This window comes from Ranitomeya variabilis, chromosome 3, assembly GCF_051348905.1.
Source record: "Ranitomeya variabilis isolate aRanVar5 chromosome 3, aRanVar5.hap1, whole genome shotgun sequence".
Classification (NCBI taxonomy): domain Eukaryota; kingdom Metazoa; phylum Chordata; class Amphibia; order Anura; family Dendrobatidae; genus Ranitomeya; species Ranitomeya variabilis.
In genome coordinates, this window is record NC_135234.1 from 570,043,900 (window position 1) to 570,052,674 (window position 8,775).

Consider the following 8,775-nt stretch of genomic DNA (forward strand, 5'->3'; position numbering starts at 1 on the left):
TGAATTAACCAAAGAGTTATCTTCAGGACCATAATGGATACTGCAGAAAGCGCCTGACCTCTACCTCATACTCCCAATCCCCTTCCAAATCCACCTCAATTATGTCTTGACCATTTTTTTAAAGGCAAGAATGGAAAGAATTATTGATTTATCCTAGGTTCTTACCTTCTCACTAGTAGCATTATTGCCCCTACTTCAGTGGTAGTAAAACTCAATTCTAAACCAGCGTTCCCCACTAAGAGCAGCAGCTTCCCTATTCCCATCCTTCCCAGACTAGGGGCCTAAGTGGAAACGTTTCTCCTTGCGAAAAGTGAGAAGCATGTCATGATGATGTCAATGCAGGTTCTTGTACTCATGCAGGGTTGTCATTACCAGTGCAGTCTGTACTTTGTGTGTGTAAGTGGTCCCCTGACTGATAGGCCTCCTCAACCCAGCAATACACTGCAGCCCCCTCTCCCCATCTTTCTTCTGACTGCCAAGTTGACAGGAGAGGGTGCTTGGAAGTTATCCCTGCTGCAGTCTGTCAGCTGGCACTCTGTGGGTGTAAGTTTAACAAGAAAAAACGCTGCATGTGACAATATTCTTCCCATCCAAAAATGTCGTAATTTACGAACGAAGCTCCTGACAGCGACTCAGATGCAGATGTGCACATAACCTTATAATGGGTTCTGTTGGTTACCTCTGAGGTGTCCATAGCACTACATGCGATACTAGTTTCCCTATCTAAAACAACAGAATCTGCCGTTAACAAAGATACAGATGAGATCAGAGCCTCTTCAAAAATAAAAAGTCAGGTATAGTTATATACACTGTAAGGCTGCCGTCACACTAGCAGTATTTGGTCAGTATTTTACCTCAGTACCTGTAAGCCAAAACCAGGAGTGGGTGATAAATGCAGAAGTGGTGCATATGTTTCTGTTAGGCCGGCGTCACACTGGCGAGTTTTCCGGACGTATGGGCGCAGAAAATACATCCGTAAAATACGCATAACACACGGCCCAATGATTCCCTATGTCCCAGCTCCTATCAGCCGTATTTTACTGATCCGTATTATACGGTCTTGTACGGCCGTACAAAATCGCAGCATGCTGCGTTTGTCACCGTATTGCGCAAATAAATCGCCAATGAAAGTCTATGGGTGCGAGAAAAATACGGATTACACACGGACCAGCAGTGTGACTTGCGAGAAATACGCCAGACATCTCCAGACATCGCCAGGTGCAAGGAATTGTGACAAACACTCAATCTTCAATCTCAGACATGCTAATTAGCTGAAAACGCCCCACACACATCCCGGAAGTCTGGTTCTCGCCTCCACGGAGTTGCAAGCAGCATGTCCACCATCATAAACGTGGATATGCTCCTCATCCTGGTCCAAGAAAGGCCAGAAATCTGGGACCAGCGGGATGCAAATTATTCAAACAGGGCCAGGAAAGAGGCAGCATGGCGTGCGATATGTGGGATTTTATTCACAGACTATGGCCAAAGGCCACCTGCGGAACAGACCCAACTTTGTAAGTACAATAATGTCTTCCCATTATGTCTCCTTCCAAAATGCTTCCCAGACCTTTTTTCAAGCAAGATTATACTTTAACTATTTCGATTCTGCTATTATGGCAACTTTAGGTAACAAACAAAAGATTAGGAACATGATATAGTGTTACCGGACATAGCTAATATTGATGTGTCGTTGTGTCCTATTTTAGTAAGCAAAAAACTAGTACTGAGGGTTGTGGGCCATGTTCTTGTTTTTAGTCATAATTGAGGTATTACTTTAGGATAATATTTTCCTAATGCTTTTGATGTTTCGTCTTACCAAACTCCAGAAATGTAACTCCGCAAGGACAGGGTCCTCTCCCCTCAGTACCACTCTGTCACTGTAAACCTGTTAACTGTAAAGGATATCTAGAACCCTGTATGTAACCCCTTTCAGATGTCCAGCACCATGTAATTAATGTTGCTATCTAAAAAAATCATACTAAGATTATTTAGATATCAATGACAACTGTTTTAAGCAATGTGCAGAATGAGGGCTTGGTAATTACAAAATGTTGGACCATGTCATTGCAGTGGATGATGTTATGAGAAGATGGCGCAGCATCCGGGACCAGCACCGGCGGGAACGTCAGATGCGTGCAAGAAGTGGGTCAGCAGCACCACCAAAAAAAAGAAAATACATATATTATGACCGTCTGTCGTTTTTGGATGGCAGTATGGATTTAAGGCCGTAAGTTATAACCACACCACACTTTATTAGTCATTTTTTGGGATAGTGTTTGTGGTTTTTGGTAGGGTTATTCCATGCCACTTTGTATGTAAGGATTGTTAAAGATATGCAAAATCAAAATGGCTAACAATAATTGTCCAAATATGGGCCAGGATGAGAGAGGACCCTGTCCGCAAAGCCTCACAAGCTCCAACAAGGGATGGGTGACAATACAGTAGGCGTGGGTCCAGCTGGTTATTATTTTTTGCTTTTCCTATGTGGTTACTGCTTTTTATGTGATTGTTGTAAGAGGTGGGTCTTCACTCTGTTTGTGTAGCTTTTCAATGGTATGCGACAGTATGATGTGTTGTGGTAGTATTTTCATCAGGTTGTGAGACTCACGGGATAAATCGTGGATCACATTGTGTGAATTGCATATAGCATGGGTTTTTGGAATTATAGCTGTTGCTGCTCTGTAGTTTATTGGAAATATCTTTCCTGACATGAGGTCACAGATGTTCGAGAAAATAATGTGAGAAAAATATTGACCGCTTTCCTGTTTTATTTTTGTCTTTATTTTTTTTGGACAGAACACACTCCAACCTCACAGAGAGGGAGACCGGGTCGGAATCGGAAGCAGTAATTGATCCGGTTGGTGTGGATGAAGAGGTGGCAGGCCCATCTTCTTCATGTGATCACTCCATCAATCCAAGACAATCTGCTCCAGCATCCCAAGACACAGCACCAAGTGGCCAACATCAAGACCCACCACCCTCAGCAGCACATGACCCTGCAAGCCAGGAGGAGCAAGGCCTGAGCAGCAGTCCTACTGGCCCACCGGTCGCATCCCCACAGGCATCTGTGCCTTTACCCAGAGGGCGCCGAAGGAGAGAGGTGCAAGCGACAAGGAGGGATGTGGACGCAGGTGTCCTTAATTATTTGTCCAGGGCAGCTACAGATGATGGTGAGGAGGCCTTTGCTCGCAGCCTTGCCCGCTACCTTCGTCCCCTTCCCCGTGAGGTTAGGCTACGTGTGAGAGGGTGCATGCAAATCCTGATTGATTTAAGCACCCCTCCAAATAACCCCTATGAGGTATTTGAATTTATTGAGATGAGGCAGCTTTCCCCAACAAACCTCTTGCGCCTTCAATTTCCTCAACAGGGGCAGGATCAATCAGGATTTGCACCACCTACTCCACGTAGGCCTCCACCTCAGCCCATCCCACCTCAAAATATGCAAAGGCCTGCACTGCAACAAATGGCAGCCTACAACCCTCATTCCCAATATGGCCACTTTTCCAGACCCAGTGATGTAGGCTGGTCCCAACATGGGTTTGGACAACATGGCCATTTTGGGATGGGGTATGACTACCAACAATATCTGCGTCAGCAGGAGTTGCAGCGCGAATTTATTTATGGCCAACAACCAAATGCCCAATATGGACAAGGGCAGAGTTCCACTCCGCAACCATCTGCCTCCTCACAGGCTCAAGGACAATTGGCGCAACCAAGGCCCCCTGAACAGGACCCCGAGCTGCCGCTATCTCCCCCGCCTACTTACAGGGATCTGTAATTTGGCTTTGCTTTTGTTTAAGGTCCATATATGTTAAGCCAACCCATGGCTGTTGTTGTTTTGTTTTTGTTTTTTGTTATTTTTGGGTTTTGTTGGTTAAGCCCAAAAACCATGTTCAAACACAAATATGGTGGCAAGTTGCCCTAAAAATTTTGACGCAGTTTGTGACAAAAAAAAACAGAAAACAAACAAAAAGTTTGTGGACTAATCATTTCAACACCACACACATATGGTCAGCTACAAAAATGGTACTTAAGGAAATCAGACACACACGTTACCTTTTAAAATGGCATACTAAATTGTATTAAAGAAAGATAAGGGCAAAAAAATCACATCACAACTGAGACACAGCATAATCTTGCCAGGGAGTGGCACCAGGAGGAGAGACAAAATAATTGGTGAAAACATCCCTTACTTTTATGCCAGAAAGGGGACGGCGCGTAGGAGGGCCATGTGGTGTAGGCCGAATCACATTGCTCAACATGTGTTCACCAATAGCATCTGATGAGCATTCATGTATGCGAGTGTAATTATGCAAAATTACACACGCTTTGATCACTTCGTTCACTGAAGTTTCACTGAGTTGAATGGAAGACTGGAGGACACGCCATTTTGCAACCAGAATCCCAAAGGCACACTCCACCAGTCTCCGCGCCCGCGAAAGCCGTAAATTAAAGATTTGCCTCCGGTGGTCGAGGTTGCGCCGTGGATAAGGCCTCATGACATGTCTGGTTAGTTGGAAGGCCTCATCTCCAACAAAAACAAAAGGCACTGCTTCTGCACTGGAGCCTGGGAGTTGTTGAGGCGGTGGGAGATCTAACAGGTTGTCACGTAGCCGCCGACCCATAATGGACGAATTGAAGACCCTAGAGTCTCCAGTTCGCCCATAGGCCCCAATGTCTACAATTATAAACCTGTAGTTACTGTCAACTACAGCTAACAGAACTACAGAGAAAAACTGCTTATAATTATAGAATTGGGAGCCAGAGTTCGGCGGCTTACGTACCCTGATATGTTTCCCATCCACGGCTCCAATGCAGTTAGGGAAGTCACAATTTTGCTGGTAACCACGGGCTATTTGTATCCAATCAGCCTGCTTTGGCTCAGGCATAACAATGTCTTTCATTTTCTCCCAGATTTGGCGACAGGTTAAACGGACAATGCCAGATATTGTTGAGCGTCCTATTAAAAACTCCAGGTGAAGTCCCGCATATGACAAGCCTGTTGTCAGGAAGCTGAAAAAAGAAACAAACAAAAAAATAGTTATGTTAAACCAGTACACCAAAAACATTACTAGGCCCAATTTTGTGTTATTTCTTGTAGAGCAGGATAAGGTCTTCAAAAGCCAAACATAAAAAATGCAACTTGACTCTTAACTTTTGGTAAAGCTTAGATATATGTTTGTGACCTACTGTCCACATATACCTGGAAATAAAGGATAAAAATCAACTGTTTAAAAAAAAAAAAAACAGTATGTGAGGAGGGTGAATATGTAATACATACCGTAAGGTTAGTAGAAGACGCTCCTCTGCGGATATGGCTTTGCGCAACCTTGTGTCCTGATATGTTATACCAGGACGTAAAATCTCCAACAATCTATCAAATGTTGTGATAGTCATCCGACAGTATAGATAGAATTTATCGGGATGTTGCCGCAGAGCTGTATATAGCCTCTTGAAATGGCCTTTAGTTTGGCGTTTCATTAGAAGAGGATGCACCCACATTCTTGTTCTCCTCCTTCGCGGATCAGCAATAACTGGATATGGATGGCCAAAGCAACGTGACAAGAGCCAGTTATACAAAACCCGCTGCGTTGGGGTGAAGTGTAGGAGGTCAGACATGCTGCAAAGGTTGAGAGAATACACCAACAAATGCACAAGCACAAAATGGCCATGTGGGAGGGTGGCACCTGTTGTCGAGGCCTTAAATAGGGTTTCTGAGGCTGATTTAAATCAATTACAGCCTCAAAAACCGTTAAATGTCCATTTTGGCAGGTTGCGTGAAAAATACGCATTACGGTAGGCATACGGATTGCATACGCAACATTACATGCGCAAAATACGCTGACACACCCTGCCTACGGATCACTATTTTGGGAACATTTCACCGTATTTCGGCCGTATTACGGCCGTAAAATACGGACCGTATTGTCTTAGGCCGGCGTAACACTGGCGAGTTTTACGGACGTAAGAGCGCAGAAACTACGTCCGTAAAACTCGCATAACATACGGCACAATTATTCTCTATGGCCCAGCTCCTATCAGCCGTATATTACGGATCCGTAATATACGGCTTTCTACGGCCGTACAAAATCACAGCATGCTGCGTTTGTCAGCGTATTGCGCAAAAAAATCGCCAATGAAAGTCTATGGGGGCGAGAAAAGTACGGATTCCACACGGACCAGCAGTGTGACTTGCGAGAAATACGCAGCGGTGTTAGTGAAAAGTCGGTAATTCAATTGCCGGCTTTTCATTTCTCCTTCACAAACCCGACATGATATGAGACATGGTTTACATACAGTAAACCATCTCATATCCCCATTTTTTTTGCATATTCCACACTACTAATGTTAGTAGTGTGTATGTGCAAAATTTCAGCGCTGTAGCTGCTAAAATAAAGGGTCAAATGGCGGAAAAAATTGGCGTGGGCTCCCGCGCAATTTTCTTCGCCAGAATGGTAAAGCCAGTGACTGAGGGCAGATATTAATAGCCAGGAGAGGGTCCATGGTTATTGGCCCCCCCGTGGCTAAAAACATCTGCCCCCAGCCACCCCAGAAAAGGCACATCTGGAAGATGCGCCTATTCTGGCACTTGGCCACTCTCTTCCCACTCCCTGTAGCGGTGGGCTATGGGGTAATGAAGGGTAAATGCCACCTTGCTATTGTAAGGTGACATTAAGCCAGATTAATAATGGAGAGGCATCAATTATGACACCTATCCATTATTAATCCAATTGTTTGAAAGGGTTAAAAAACACACACACACATGATTTAAAAGTATTTTAATGAAATAAACACAGCAGTTGTTTTAATAATTTATTGCTCTCTCAATCCATTTGCAGACCCTCGCTTGGCAAAATAATAAACACACAAGATACATACCCTCAGCTGAACCGTCACGTCCCACGAGGTAATCCATCTGAAGGGGTTAAAATAATTTACAAGCAGGAGCCCTGCAAATGCAGCTGTGTGCTCGTGCTTGTAATTCCCCGGCGAATGAATGAAATGTAGGTCATTGACCTACATTTCCTTCAGTCGCGGTGATGCGCCCCCTGGTGGATGTCCTCATATGACCTGGAGCGTGGGAAAAAGTTCCCAGGCTGCAGTTCATGAGAACATCCAGCAGGGGCGCATCACCGCGACTCAATGTAAGTACAGATCCAGCTTTCCTTTCAGCACCCGGGGATTACAGGCATGAGCGAGTGGTTTATCGCAGCTCGTGCCTGTAATATTAGTTAACCCCTTCAGATGGATTACCTCGTTGGACGTGATAGGACATCAGAAGGTATGTATCTTGTGCGTTTATTATTTTGCCAAGCGAGGGTGTTCCTGATGGATTGAGAGAGCAATAAATTATTACAACAACCGCTGTGTTTATTTCATTAAAATACTTTTAAATCATGTGTGTGTGGTTTTTTTAACCCTTTCATACAATTGGATTAATAATGGATAGGTGTCATAATTGACGCCTCTCCATTATTAATCTGGCTTAATGTCACCTTACAATAGCAAGGTGGCATTAACCCTTCATTACCCCATAGCCCACCGCTACAGGGAGTGGGAAGAGAGTGGCCAAGTGCCAGAATAGGCGCATCTTCCAGATGTGCCTTTTCTGGGGTGGCTGGGGGCAGATGTTTGTAGCCAGGGGGGGGCAATAACCATGGACCCTCTCTAGGCTATTAATATCTGCCGTCAGTCACTGGCTTTACCATTCTGGCGGAGAAAATTGCGCGGGAGCCCACGCCAATTTTTTCCGCCATTTAACCCTACAGTGCTGAAATTTTGCACATACACACTACTAACATTAGTAGTGTGGAATATGCAAAAAAAATGGGATATGAGATGGTTTACTGTATGTAAACCATGTCTCATATCCTGTCGGGATTGTGCAGGAGAAATGAAAAGCCGGCAATTGAATTACCGACTTTTCACAGATATCGCGCTGAATGAAATCTAAATACAGAATATATATATGTGTCTCAATGACATATATATATATACAGTGGGGCAAAAAAGTATTTAGTCAGTCAGCAAAAGTGCAAGTTCCACCACTTAAAAAGATGAGAGGCGTCTGTAATTTACATCATAGGTAGACCTCAACTATGGGAGACAAACTGAGAAAAAAAAATCCAGAAAATCACATTGTCTGTTTTTTTATCATTTTATTTGCATATTATGGTGGAAAATAAGTATTTGGTCAGAAACAAAATTTCATCTCAATACTTTGTAATATATCCTTTGTTGGCAATGACAGAGGTCAAACGTTTTCTGTAAGTCTTCACAAGGTTGCCACACACTGTTGTTGGTATGTTGGCCCATTCCTCCATGCAGATCTCCTCTAGAGCAGTGATGTTTTTGGCTTTTCGCTTGGCAACACGGACTTTCAACTCCCTCCAAAGGTTTTCTATAAGGTTGAGATCTGGAGACTGGCTAGGCCACTCCAGGACCTTGAAATGCTTCTTACGAAGCCACTCCTTCGTTGCCCTGGCGGTGTGCTTTGGATCATTGTCATGTTGAAAGACCCAGACACCTTTCATCTTCAATGCCCTTGCTGATGGAAGGAGGTTTGCACTCAAAATCTCACGATACATGGCCCCATTCATTCTTTCATGTACCCGGGTCAGTCGTCCTGGCCCCTTTGCAGAGAAACAGCCCCAAAGCATGATGTTTCCACCACCATGCTTTACAGTAGGTATGGTGTTTGATGGATGCAACTCAGTATTCTTTTTCCTCCAAACACGACAAGTTGTGTTTCTACCAAACAGTTCCAGTTTGGTT